Raw genomic sequence first — 15,501 nt, 5'->3', positions numbered from 1 at the left:
AAAAGGACCCAGGTGCGTTTACTATCCCATGTGTTATTGGTAATGTTAGTTTTAAAAGGGCCTTGTACGATTTAGGTATATCCATTAGTGTTATGCCCAAATATGTTTATGATTCTCTTAGTCTTGATCCTTTGAATAAAACTAGCATTGTAATGCAACTGGCGGATCGTAGTTTTGTTTAACCACTATTGTGATAGAGGATGTTCTAGTTAAGATTGATAGTTTGATTATTCCATGTGATTTTTATATGCTTGATATGGAACATGATTCTTGTGATTCATCAAACAACACTCATATATTGTTTGGGAGACCATTCTTGAAAATTACTAATACAAAGATTGATTGTGGTAAGGATACCTTGTCTATAGAGGTAGGAGATGAAAAAATTGAATTTAATTTTCATGATGCAATGAAATATCCTTATAGTAATGTTTATTCTATCACATGTTATGACCAAGTTGATAAGTATGTGCATCAAGTTTGTGATTTTAATATCGAGGATGGATTAAGCATAGCTTTGAGCTATGACTATGATTTTACTAAGATAGAAGAGATGGAGAGGCATATATGTGTTCCTTGAAACATGCATGACTCAGAAGCTTTGCAAATTTTCCTCTATGATGCACGAGTCATTTACCCCATCACGAATAGTGAATGGGTGGTGCCTATCTTTTTGGTGCCCAAAAAGATTGGAATTACATTGAGAAAAATACAAAATGATGCTTATGAGAATGCAAGAACTTACAAAGAAAAGACTAAGAGTCTCCATGACTGAATGATTACAAGAAAAGAGTTTCATGTTGGAGATAAAATCCTTCTTTATCATTCGTGTTTGAAACTTTTTCTTGGAAAATTACGCTTTTGTTGGATTGGACCATTTGTTGTTTCTAATATTTTTTCTTATGGCGCAGTTGAAATTACAAGTTTAGAAACTAACAAAGTACTCAAGATCAATGGGCATCGTTTGAAACCTTTCTATAAAAGTTGGACGACAGAACTCACAACTTCTGTAGAGTTGGCTGAACCAATATATGAAGAATAAGCATGCCATATGTCAAGCCAATGACATAAAACAAAAATGCTTACTGGGAGGCAACCCAGCACACAAAAAAATAAATTAGATTTGCTTTTTTTTTCCTTATCTTTTATTTTTTCACATTTTAATTTATTTTCTGTCATTCTCTTATGTTCCTTTGCTTTTATTTCAACATTGAGGACAATGTTGTGTTTTAAGTGTGGGGGTATTGGGAGAATTTTGGTGTTCTTATTTTAGTTTTCTTTGTTGTTCTTTTAAAAAAATAATTTGTATTTGATCTTTTTAATTCTCATTGGTTTTTGAGAATATGAGTATTATGTATGAGAATTAATTGAGATAGATGAAGAGATAAATCAAATGAAAGAGTATGCATGCAAATTTTAAGGTTTAATTGGTTTAGGGATTGACTTTGAGAATATGCCATGTTGATTTTATAGTGTTATACCACTGCAAGTTTTTGAGCCTTCAAACATTGTATTCTTTGAGTGTGCATTCTTTCAATGATATGTATCTCTAGAACTTGCTTCATATCTTATTGAGATTATATTCCATTACAAATATACATGAAGATGATAAAGGCATTAGGAATTTCAATCACTTGAACCAAAAAGCCAACCTAAAGCATATTATCCTTAGTGAGCCCCTTTTGAGCTTATTTATCTTTTCTTTATCCATGTATAAGCCTTAACTTTATATATGTTTTCCTTTTCCCCTGGCCAAGGATTAGTAGAGCATATACTTGTGATATTTCATGGAATTATGGTTGGAAATTATGTGAAAAGACAGAAGAAGTGATGCTTGATGAAAAGAAAGGAAAAATTACAAAAAAAGAAAAAGAAAAAAGAAAAAAAGACAGAAAAGTTCATTTATGTTCTTAAGATTTTATGTTGCAAAAGCTTAAAATCAAAAGCAGTTAAGCATTGGTGATTAAAGATGAAAAATTTATGAGCTTTGATGGAATATCTTGTTTGAAATATCATTTTTCAGAATGCTCTACTTTCTTTGATTTGAACCTTTTCTTTTACTCTCTTTTACCTCACCTTAACCTTAGCCCAATTACAACCGGAAAATAAGACCTTTTGATTCATGCATTGTTTGTAATATATTAATAATGGAGATGAGATTGAAAAGCAAGCTTATGGTAGAACATACTCTTTGATTGAATTTGAGAGATTTAGACACATAAACCCTAAACACATGAGTGTTGGAGTGTATATCAATGAGAGGACCTATCACTTTGGCATGGCATAGATTTCATTTAAATACCGATGATTGATTGAATTTTGAAGTTTGCATGTAAACAAATTCATAAAAATTTATTTATTTTATTCTTTTTTATTATATTCTTATTAATAATGCTTGTACTCTTGGACATTGATGGGAGATTAAGAGATTGATCATAGTTATTTTCAATTTAATTTTATTTATCCTTTCTCGAGGACGAGCAAGAGCTAAGTGTGGGGGTATTTGATGTAACCATATTATTCGATAGTTTCACCCACTTTTACCTAATGTTTTGTCCATGTTTTATATGTAAAATGCCTTGATATTCTTTGTTTTATGTTTTGAAGGCACTTTTGGATGAAAAATGCAAAAAGGAGTAAATTGGAGATAATTGGCAGATTTGACGTTCAGTCGATGTTTTGTGCAGAGTGTGAGTTCTAGAGATCAAAATGAAGTGATTCCAGTGGCTCTAAAAAGCTAACATCCATACCTTTCTGGAAATGTAATGCAAGAAAAATACAAAGAGGAAGATCATGGAAATCACATCCTTCAAAGTCAAATCTCGTATTCTGCCACTGTTGACCTTTGTCCATTCAAAATTCCATATCTGGAGCTATAGAAGTCCAATTGATGCAAACTCAATTTTGTTGGATTCATGACTCAAAGGGGAAAATAGTTATTGAAGTACTTAAATGTCAATTGTCATCTTAAGGGAGGACTATTTTGTGAAATAGAGACTAAGGTTTCTTAGCATATACAAAGAAAGAGAGAAGGAGGCAGCAACTAGCAGAAGAAGGCAGCAAAGGTTGTAGGGATAAGAGATAAGAATTCCTTGTCCCTTCATATTTACTAAGATAGATTCATATATATTTATATGAATTGATAACGGAGGATTCGCTGCGACGCCGCACACGTGCGACAAAGACTAAGCATTGTTGTTTTTGGTCTGATAAATGTGTTGTCTTGGAGTAGTTGTTCAATAGTTATGTAAGGCCTTCTCTTTTCTTGGTTAAAAGGACACAGTGCTTGTGACCAAGGTTTGTTTTCTTGATAAATTTTGATTTTAATTGATTTTGTTTGCTAGTTTAATTACTACAATAGTTTAGATAATCATAAACCAAATCCCCCCAATTACATAATGAACAACACAATAATCTGACTTGAAACTTTCTCGTGGGATCGACCCCTTGCTTGCTCTATACTATCTTATGTGTTTTAAGTTAGGGTAATTAATTTGTGCGACCGCGACATCGCAACACTACCACCTTTTGCTTCTTACTTCTCCAAGTTACAAGATTTCCCCCTACAAATGTAAAATAACTTGAGGTTGATTTTCTGTCAGTGATATTACCTGCCCAATCTGCATCTGTATATCTATCAACCTTCAATTGATTATCATGTTTTGAGAACATGAGCCCCTTTCCTAGGGATAACTTCATATATTAGAGTATTCGAGTCACTACTTCTATGTGACTTTTACTTGGATTATGCATGAATTGGCTCACAACATTTACCACATATGCAATATCTGCCAAGTGTGAGAGAGGTAAATGAGTTTACTAACTAACCTTTGATATCTCCCTTTGTTTGTTGGTACCTGGTCTGGGTATTCTCCAAGTCTGTGGTTCTGAACAATGGGTGTGTCTGCAGGTCTGCATTCCAACATTCCTGCTTCTGTTAATAGGTCTATTATGTACTTTTGTTGAGAGAGAAATATACCTTGCTTAGACCTGACAGCTTTAATTTCTAAAAAATACTTGATTCCCCCTAGATTTTTCATTTCAAATTCAGTTGCTAACTATTTTTGAAGTTGAGACATTTCTTTTACATCATCTCCTGTATGTCATCTATATAGACTATCAATGCAGTTACCTTCCCCAACTTGTGTTTTAGGAACAAAGTGTGGTCATAGTTACTTTGTTGGAAGCCATATTTCTTCATTGCTAAACTGAATCTTCCGAACCATGCTCGTGGTGACTGCTTTAATCTGTATAAGGCTCATTTCAATTTGCACACCATTTCAGTATTGAAAGGTGTTGTGTAACCTGGAGGAACCTCCATATACACCTCCTCTTTCAGTTCACCATGGAAAAAAACATTCTTTACATCAAATTGATATAAAGGCTAGTCAAGATTTGATTTGCAGCAAGTGATAGTAATACTCTAACTGTATTTAGCTTAGTAACAGGTGAGAAAGTTTCCTAATAGTCCACACCATATGTCTGTGCGTATCCTTTTGCTACTAATGTTGCTTTATATCAATTAACAGATCTGTCTGCTTTGTGTTTAATAGAGAACACCCAGTTACAACCCATTGTTCCTTTTCTTTTGGTAATGGGACAAGAGTCCATGTATTATTCTTTAATAGTGTTTCCATTTCTTCATTTATCGCTTTGGTCTATTTTAGATCTATCAATGCCTCATTAACGCTGGTAGGAATTTGACATATGGAAAGTTCCTGTGTAAATTTCTAGAGGGGTTCAGAGAGACCCTTGGTCGATACATAGTTGGCAATTGGATACCTTGACCTTCGATCTTCAATCTTTGGAGAGTATCTATTAGGTGGCTTACCTCGATCGTACCTATAAAGTAAGATATATCCCATAGAGACATCTATATTATTGGTATGCAGAGGTTTTGTAGGAGTACTTACTTTAGGAGTATTCTCAGGAGATGATTGGGCTGACACTTCAAAGTGGGAGGGTGCAGGTTTTGTCTCAGACATTACATGCTCCATGCTAGGATAGGTATCAATCTGCCCATTAGCGTGTATATCAGTGTCACTATAGACAATACCAAGGTTATTATATTTGGCCCCTTGTGAAACAGTTCAACATTCTGTGGTAGGTTCTCATGACTGATCCAATTAAACTCGTTGAGCTTCTCTTGTTGGAACTAATTCACCTCTTCATTATGTGTCTCCCCTAAAGAGGAGAAGTAGATGCCAAAAGGGAATAGAACTTGTCAGCCTCTAAGAATTGGACATCCATAGTCACATAGAGTCCTTATGCAGTAGGGTCATAACACCGGTACCCTTTCTGATGTATGCCATAGCCTAGAAACAGACACTAGCGTATACAAGGATCAAGTTTAGAGCGCTCGTTCTTTTAAAGGTATACATATGTGACGAATCCGAAGACTCGAGGAGGGATGCATTTGGGAGTGTCACATGTGTAAAAAGATATTGAAGTGGAGTCTGAAAGGATAACACCTTAGAAGGCATTCAGTTGAGAAGATGAACTGCAGCGGATATTGCATCACTCCAGAAGCATTGGGGCATATAAGCGCCAAGAAGCAGAGCACGTGCAGTCTCAAGAATGTGTTTATTTTTTCTCTCTGCGACACCGTTCTGTTGGGGTGTTTGTGAGCATGAAGTTTCATGAATGAGACCATATTGATTGAAATAAGTCTTAAGGTGCTTATTTACATATTCACCATCATTGTCGGAGCGGAGAACCTTAATGATGGCTCCATACTAGGTACAAACCATCGCATGGAATGTTTCAAAGATATTGAGAACCTCATCTTTATGTTTCATAAAGTAGAGCCATGTCATACGGGTACAATCATCCATAAAAATAACAAACCAATGAATGCCAAACATATTCGTAACCGGTAAGGGTCCCCACACATTAAAGTGTATTAAAGCAAATGGAGTGTCACTCTTATTCATGCTTAATGGATAAGTAGCACGGTGGCTTTTAGCCAAAATACAAGTGTCATGCTTCAAATAAGAAATCTAAGTATTCATAAATAAATTCGGAAGAACATGCTTCAAGTAATGAAAAGATCGGTGTCCTAAGCGACGATGCCATAACCAAATTTATCTCTCTTTAGTAGTATGTAGATGGTGCATGTGATGTGCCTGGCCGATATTGAAGTTATCCATATAATATAATCCCCCCTCTTAGTACCACGCCCAACACGCCTCAAGTCTGTAGTAAGTTAGCCTACAGACATCAATTTATGTGATAATGATGGAACAAGTAAAGTGTTGGCTAAATGCAGGGATGAAGATAAAGTCACAAAGCCTACTCTAGTGACCGATGAAATACCACCATTTACATTGGCATGCTGGTTCGACGTGGAGAGGATGTATGAGAGAAATCTAAGGCATCAAATGTCATATGATTTTTGGCTCCTGAGTCGAGAAGCCATGTATCATAAGCCATATCACTGTGGCTGGTAAGTAGGGCAAGACTAGAATTACCTGAGTTTAAGTGGGGACGGGCCTCGGTGGATGTTGCAATTGGTTGTATGAGAGAAAGGTAAGGTTCAGTAGCAGCAGCAACTACAGCTTTGCCTGGACTCCCAGTAGTACCAGCTCCATCGCGATGTTTACAGGCCTGTAGATCATGCCACCAATCTGGGTATCCATGTAACTAGAAACAGTTTTCACGTGTGTGTTTCTAGTTGCCACAATGAGAACATTTTCTTGCATCATTGGTGGTTCACGTCTTGATTGTTTTATTGAGAGTAGAGTTGATTAACTTAAGACCTTTAGAGGCCAAGACAACCCCTGGTATCCCATCAATATTGTGACTGGTCATGAGCTATTGTTGTATAGCCTCTCGTCTAACATGTGCATATGCTTGCTCTACTAAGGGAAAAGGTTTCATTTGTAAAACATCTGCATGTATTTTGTCTAGTCGGTCATCAAGGCCATCCAAGAACACATATACCCGATCTTCCTGCGTGATCTTATTATAATGTTGAATATCAACAGAGTACTCCATGGGATTTAGCCGACGAAAATCAATTTCACGCCATAACCCCTGCAATTCAGTGTAATATTTTTCAAGTGAGCCAGAGGCTTGCTTCAGATAAGTTACATGTCTTCGAAGATCATACACTTGTGATGTATAACTTCCATCAAAGAATGTAGTTGCAATGGAGTCTCACATTGCCTTTGCTGTAAAAAAGCGAATAAAATTGCCAAACAGAGAGGGGTCCATAGAAGTAATTAACCAACCTTTAACAATAACATTATCAGTGCACCATTTACGAAAGGAGGGATCAGTCGGTGGTGGTTGGGGAAAGTCACTATTAATATACCTCAGATAGTCTTTGCCAGAGATATACATCTTAACAACCTGGGACTAGAGAGCATAGTTGGAGCCATCCAACTTAATGCCAATTGGAGCTGCGGAGGGTTTAGAGGCGATGGTTGAGGTCTGTGTTCTATTCAACACCTCAGTCATCCTTGTTGTTAATTCAAGGATAGAACCTGAAAGATGGGACGTGTTGCTATAGGTATTTTGATCTTCAGAGTCTACCATAAATTACGTGGTAGAGAAAAATTGTGTTTTAGGGTGTAGTATAGGAAGCCAGATCGCAGGCTTACTCTGATACCATGATAATTATTCACAATCAATTATATTTTTTATTCTGTATACTGTTTCTTTATATTTATTTACATCAGAAGAGAGCATAAAAGGAAAGAAGGATCAGTATAATCCTAGGCTATCTTTATCTCTCTTATTCACAAGATTTTCACATATTTGGAATGCCTAACAAATCTCCTAATTAATTGCAATTACAGCTTACGCCAACATATAATATGCACCATATAAAAATATGATGGAGAAAATATGTTTTTCAAGTGATTGACCAATAATAATAAATCGCTAAGGGTGTATTAATTAGGAAACAGAAGTTTTGAAGAGCTTGGTTAAAAATAAACTATTCATGGATAAATTGAATAGAAAAGCACAAGTTTTGAAATCAATTAATCAAAACAAACTGCATATAGGTGGACCAATTGAATCGTCAAAATAAACTGTTTATAGATGAATCGATAAAAAATAACACATGTTTTGAAATCATTTGGTTTAAACAAACCTATTACGAGTGACCAATTAAACACAAGATCTTGAAAATATTAATCAAATCAAATCGCTCATAGGTGAACTTATCATAAAAATACATGTTTTGAAATCAATTGGTCAAAACATACAACTTATTTGTGGACCAATTAAATACAAGATTTTGAGAAGATTAGGTTAAAATAAACTGCTTATAGGTGAATCAATTAAAAAAACACATGTTTTGGAATCATTTTGTTAAAACATATCGCTTATAACTGGACCAATTGAACATAAAATTTTCAAAAATGATGGGTTGAAAATGACTTACTCATGGGTGAATGGGTAAACCGATTTAACATGAGGAGTTGAAATCAATTAGACAATCATAAAAAATCATACTGCAAATTTTATAAATTGCCAAGCAACAATCACATCAAGAAATTAGGCCTTTGCTATTTCAGTTTAGAATCACTGCAAAAATCCACAAAAGAATACAGATCAACCAGACCAAAATAAAAAAAAGATAGCTTGGTAATTATCAGCCACACAACATTAATGTAAGCATCACATTTTGATAGAATGGAAATGCATAAAGAAAAAGGTTAAAGAGGCGATCCTGGGCTAAAAGAGCAATATTCAGCAAGATTAAACCACTCAAAGATAAACTTAGATTAAAAAAAAAACAATGAGCAAAACCCATGAAAGAAGTAGATATAGATGATATATAAAGCAAACTGATGCAGTGAAGTGGAATTGATTTTCTAGATGGATTTGCAACATAAGAGATGCAAAGCAAACAAAGTGACTATTGAGATAATGGCTACAAGAACATTTTGGAGTTGATTTGGTCGGTCGATGAATTCTTACGATGATGAGAACATGTTTCATACAAACCAGAGATTAAAAAGAAAAAGCTTTATGTTTTAAAGTACATGCTAGAGTGCTTAAGTCGATTGTTAAAAAAGAGGGTATCCTTGTAAAAGAGGCAAAAATCGACTATCATTGTGAATGTGTTGAATGGAGGGAAAATACATGGGAGGTATAAAACGTTAACATTTAAGAAAAGGTCATAACTATTTCTTTGAATAAAAACTCATAATATAAGGAATCAATAACCAAGAAAAAACAATATGTTTTTATATGAAGAACTTGACATAGCATGAAAAATAAGAGTTTATAAATCAAAGCACCTCTTCATGGATGGATGATGAGGTGTGCTATTTCTTGGTTGGATTGGATGGAATGATTTATCAAGGCTTAAAGGCAATGGCTGCTCCTCCACTTGATTTCTTACGATAAGCAAGTTTGATTTTTGAGATGAAAAAAAGGCCATCTTGGCCATCTTTAATATATTATTTTCTTGTTTTCCTTCTTTAAGCCTTAATTATTTTTTAAATAATAATTCATACTATTATACCAAGAATTTGGCAAAATCAACATAACATGAAGCAACATGAGGGTTTTTCCTTCATCCTTTACATATAATGAAATCATAGAGGAAAACTAAGAAAGAACAATTTTATTAATAATTTCAAGTTTAAATTGAAGAGTTCTTGCCAATTTATTCTTTAATTTTCTTCTTCTTAATCATTCATACTTCTCCCTCAAATTCCTCTCCTTTAACCAAGCTTTTTAATTTCAGCCTGAATATGTTTCTCTTCACAAACCTATTTGCAAGTCTTAATCTCATAATTTAAAAGGATTTCTCAATTGATTTTTTTTTTTTAAAAAAAAGAGACAAAAGAGAAACCTTTTCCTCTCTTTTTAGCTGCTGACCAACATGAACAGTAATAGAAAACATAGTTATATTAGGATGGGTCAATTATTATTATACTTTAACTTACCCCTTCAAATTTTAGTTTATTACACTGACCTGATATTGTGTCTTTATTTTCAGGAATACTCCAAACTCCATTCACCCTTAAATTTTACCTTAAGGTACAACAATATGGCTTAAAACCCTATGTAAAATTTTAACCTGATCCAACGATCAGATTGGAAAATATGTTCAATATTGTAAAAATGAATAGTTGAAAATTTCATGCCAAAATCCAAGTTTCACATACCATATAATTTACTTAAATCATCTTCGATTTTAGACTAATTCTTTGGAAATTACCCTTCATAATTATCATAAAATATTTCTCACAGTTTCTTACCATTTTCAATCCCAAAGGCATGATTGTGCACTGAGATTATATTGAAATTTAATGTTTCTTGTGCAAAGGGTCATGTATTGATTTATTTGATATTTTCTTCTATTTTACACACAATATCACCCAATTTAAAAAATTTTCTCCTTCAAATTATTATTTTTACTTGATTAGGGAGTTTTCATAATTTATTGTTAATTAATATTTTGCAAACTATTTTATTACTTTATCTTCTCTAAATTTTAAATTAACCTCCTAGAAATGTTCATCCCAGTTCATAAAATTTTCTCCCTAATTTATCATTTTTCAATTAATAGTTACCCCATTTAACCCATATTTTTCTATTTTTTGACTAAGGGTTTACAAAGATAATCTTGCATATCCTTTTAATAAGACACTATCCTAATATAAAAATGATCACCATGTGAAACAATAAGATATTAAATAGAAGTGTTTGACTTTGATGTAAGTGGAAGATTGTTAGTTTATATGACATGCAGTCAATCAAGTGTTTACATGTAATATTAATTTTGTTCATGTAAAACATATTTATATTTTTATTTATAAAGGTAATTTTTATTTTTAATATTAATTTAAGTTTGGTTAATGAATCTAGAGTAAAGATAAAGTCTTTAGAACTAAAATATTTTGCAAAAAAATTAAAAAGTAGTTATAATTATGATGATTCTTATTGCATTAAAGTATTGTTCCTAAATGTTCATGGTCAATGTTCAATTAGGGCTAGATATTAATTAGATTTGTTGAGACTGATACATATTATGTCATTTTCTTTATAAAAGAAGTAAATATTCTCATAAGTTAAGGTATGAGAAATACTTAAAACTAATATATAAGTGCTTATTAAATGATAAGTACATTAAATCGACTCACACAAAGATTCAATATTGAGAAATTACTCGTGTCTATGAAAAGATTTATATGATAGTTGTAAAAGTGATCCTTATTCTTGAGATCAAGTTATCTTATATAGGGAATGCTATGTTCTGATCTTGACTACACGTTGTCTTAATCAAATGTAATAAATGTGCAGATATTAGGTATAATATAAACTATATAAATATATTTAAGAAATCTAGAGATGATTCAACACCTAAATGAATTTAAAAAAATATTTTATATGTTTTCAAATAGTATAGATTGAGAAATCTTAGGATAAGATGAAATGAGATTTGAAAAAGGATTTCAAATTTTATTTTTAAAAAATCAATGACTATATTATTGAAAATAAACAAGATTTGACATAGTAAACACATTTCATACTCAAATATCTAAATCATGACATTATTGATGAAAATATAATATTTACATTGAGAAACTGATCATTAAAAGGTTAGGTTAAATCACATATGATTTTCCTAATATTTGGGAGATCATGATACTTTGTTAAACCCCATACTTGATCTTCAAATATAAAGAAATTAATTTGTTAAATTGATAATAAGTAGAATTGTTTAATTTCTTTAACCTTTTTTCTTTATTTAGAATTATGATTTATATTTAGGCTAACATATTAAAAACTTAATGGGTCACACATATGAAGGGTTATTAATAAGAAAATAAATTTACATGATTAATTTTATGGGAATTGATCATAAATAAGTTTTAGAAATTGAGTATTAGATTCTAATTAATACAAAATATTATAATTCTAGACCTATAAAAACTATAAAAACTAAGGAAGGACTTGATTGCATGAATTTCAAATAATTATCTTGAAATAATATATAATATATTTTTGAAGAGGAAAAATGATATTTTATAATTAATAGGGATATCCTGGTATTTCTATGAACATGATGTTATGCCTTGAAATTTTCTCTATACTAATATAGAACTGAATACGTGAACACATTTATATAAATAGACTAGAAAAGAAAAGAAAAGAAAATGGTTAGTACTCAAAATATAATAAATTCCTCTATGATAAAAGGATTTTAATTTTTTTTTGATTTGTTGGTTCATATAAATTATTATTAAAAACTAGATAATTAAATAGTTTATGATTCATAAAAAAGTTTATCAAATATTAAAAGAAAGAGCTAATCTTCCAGTAATCTCAAGCAAATCTTACATTATATTAATGATACTCCTAATTTTTTTTTTAAATTATTGTTTTTATTGTATTTATGTGTTTTGAATTAGTTGTCAAGAACAGTACGATCCTTTTCCCTGTATACCATAAGCCCCCAAACATAAACAGCATGTTTTGAGTTATTCTCGTAATGATCCGAATGGCTCATCAGACAAAGCTTCACTCAAATATGAAAGGTTGAACTTAAAAGACACCCCATTTTAATTTTTTTCGCAAGATTCAAAATGGACTAGGCTTACGATGGATGGATTTCAAGCTGAAATGAGGAAGAAATGACAAAATTTCACTGATGTTATTGTCTAGAAAAAATTCCTGTTCCCGGCACCCTGCTCACGACCTAATCACAAGGGAAGGGAACAAAACTGAGGACCTACACCTGGCCTCCTTAGCAACGTTAACACGTGACATGGCATGGACTCACACCTGATCATGCCCTTTGAGAGTTTCAAAGTGAGAGAAACATTGCTCATATATTCTTAGCATATGCCGGCCCGGTGGGTCTGTGACCCTCTCCTTGATAAACTATTTCATGTGCAAAAGATTACATTTCTTACTTGGTGGTCCTGCAACATTCTCCGTAGGATACCAGTGAAAAGTATTAGCTTGTATACTTTGTAGTTAATTGACAGGGACACATAATTTTGACTTTGTTATTGTTAATATATTTAATTTTAATAAAAAGTTTTTATTTATTATTAATATTCACCTATTATTTAATTAATGAATCTAGAGTAAACATAAAATTATTGTGATAAAAATGTTTTACAAAAAACATTATAAAGTTTTTATAATTATAGGATTTTTATTGCATTAAAGAATTATTTCTAATATTCATGGTCAATGATGTATTAAAACTGGATGTTAATTATACACTACAAGATTTAACAGTTTTACCGATAGAATTTTTTCGTCAGTGTAAGACATATATTCCATCAGTAATTATATTACTGACGACCGACAAAAATAATCCATCGGTAAATCGTTCATCTGTAATTTTTTATCCATCGATAAATCCATTGGTATATTATTACCGACGGATTTACTAACAGAAAAGACGTGTTGATAATAATATTTTTTACTACTGACAGAATTACCGAGGGATATATTCTTATTCTTTTTTCCAAGCATTTTGAGTATATATTATAGAGTATTGATTTATGTTAATTTAATTATTTTATAATTTTATAAAATGATTTTTTTAAAATGTTTTTATATAATTATAAAATAATTAACTCTATAATATATACTCAAAATGCTTGGAAAAAAAAATAAGAAAATCAACTCAAACAAATTTGCAACAAATAAATAAAAAAAAAAATAAATTCAACTAAAAAAATTCATATGAAAAAAATGAAGTTGCAATTGCTAAAAATTTAAAAATCCCTATAAATAAATCAACTAAAAATTGATCTCATATGAAAAAGAAAATCTCACAACAACATTTATACAATTATTAAGAACAAAAAAAATAAAAATAAAAATAAAAAACAAATATAGTGAAAAACAAATATAATGAAAAAAAACATGAAAAAAGAAGAAAAAAGAAAAATCTTACCTTAATGTAGTTGCAAGTGAAGCTAAGGAGAGAAAAAAATAAATCATAAAGCATATTAATTAAAAAAAACTAAGAAGATAAAAGAAGAAAGAAGAAGAAGACATACCCAAGCATGGAGAAAAAGAGAAGGAGATGAGGATAGACAAGAAGAGAAAGAAATAAATGTTTTTTACATGTAGCAAAAAAGAAGAAGAAGAAGCAATGAGCATGTCTCTTGTGAAATAAGAGATTTAGGTTTTTTATTGGAGCGTGTTAGTGATAATTTTACCAACGGATAATTAAATATTAATATTTTTAATTATTCTATCTGTAATATTTAATTGCATAAAAAGTTCTCAGAAACTATCAACAATCACCGATGATTTTTCAATCCGTTAGTGATTCCTTCTATAATATTGAAATGAAAATTTTAAATTAATTGATTTTTTTTAGAAAACTTACAAATAACACTAATGATTTTTCAATCCATCGGTGATTTTTTATGTAAAGAACAACAATTAACAGTGCAATTGGAAAGTAAACAGTTCTGGAGCATTCTGAAAAATACCAATGGAAGTTTCTATCTATGGTTCCCTTTGTAATTAACATGATGAACAGTATTCATAGTTTACCAATGAATTTACTGACGGATTTTATTGACGGATTTTATTTCATTAGTAATTCCGTTGGTAAATCATCATTTTTTTTTTTGCTTTGTTTTAATTTTTTTCCCACTATAATTCCCTCAGTATATACCGAGGGAATATTTCTGTTAGTAAAATTCCTCAAAAATTTACCAATAAAAATATTCCCTCGGTATTTCCGTTTATATTTACCGATTTTCTAGAAGTATAATATCATCTCCACTAATAATTTTTGAATTATATAATGCGTAATTAATAAGATCCTCGGCCGCATTACAATAATGTATCATGCGCAACCCTTTAGGTGAAACTTGATACATTTGAGAATAATTATCCATTAGTTATATGAAACTTATATAGAATATTGATGACACCATATATTAATTAACAATATGAACTAAATAAATTATCAATATCTAGTTAATTAGCTATCATTGGTGAAGTAGAATTATTCAATCTATTTTAATATTATTCTTTAATAATTATCAATTTTCTCCAAAAACAATTCAAGTTCCTTCAAATTTACTTAAATTTTTTACTTAACAATATAATTGATAAAATGTAAAATATAAATATTAAATAAATCATTATTTATTTTATTAGAAAACACATAAGTTATTAAATCAAACTCAAATTCATAGAATAACAAACAAATATAATTTTTTAAAATCTCAAACAAACCTTAACATGTATAAATCATATGTTCATATAACAAATTTCTTTTGAAAAAACTATAAGACAACTAAACATACAAACAAACTACATATACTACATAAAAATGCCAAAAATTAACATAAAAAATATGTGACAATAAAAAATACATAGGTTTGCTTACTTGATATAACAGATTCTCATAAAAATTAAACCAAAACATGGATATTGATAGACTAAATGTTGGGGTGGTTGAATTTATTATGATAAAAAACTTGATTTATAACAAAATAAGAGGAGGGAGGGTGTTGTTTTTTGCAAAAAAAAATAAAAAAGAAT

At 31.0% G+C, this 15,501-nt stretch overlaps 1 long non-coding RNA gene across 1 annotated transcript in view; it reads right to left on the bottom strand.

Annotated features, from left to right (window-relative positions):
- Window positions 1-13,267, bottom strand: part of LOC105114017 (uncharacterized) — a 24,189-nt gene extending 10,922 nt beyond the window's left edge. Inside the window, exons 1-2 of the long non-coding RNA XR_840057.1 lie at window positions 13,205-13,267; window positions 10,619-10,622 (exon numbers count right to left, since the gene is read on the bottom strand). This is a non-coding gene — a long non-coding RNA (uncharacterized LOC105114017). The remainder of the gene's footprint in view (window positions 1-10,618; window positions 10,623-13,204) is intronic.
- Window positions 13,268-15,501: the final 2,234 nt, after the last annotated feature.

The sequence above is a fragment of the Populus euphratica genome, unplaced genomic scaffold, assembly GCF_000495115.2.
Source record: "Populus euphratica unplaced genomic scaffold, PopEup_1.0 scaffold473.1, whole genome shotgun sequence".
NCBI lineage: Eukaryota > Viridiplantae > Streptophyta > Magnoliopsida > Malpighiales > Salicaceae > Populus > Populus euphratica.
This window is presented reverse-complemented; position numbering and strand designations above follow the sequence as displayed.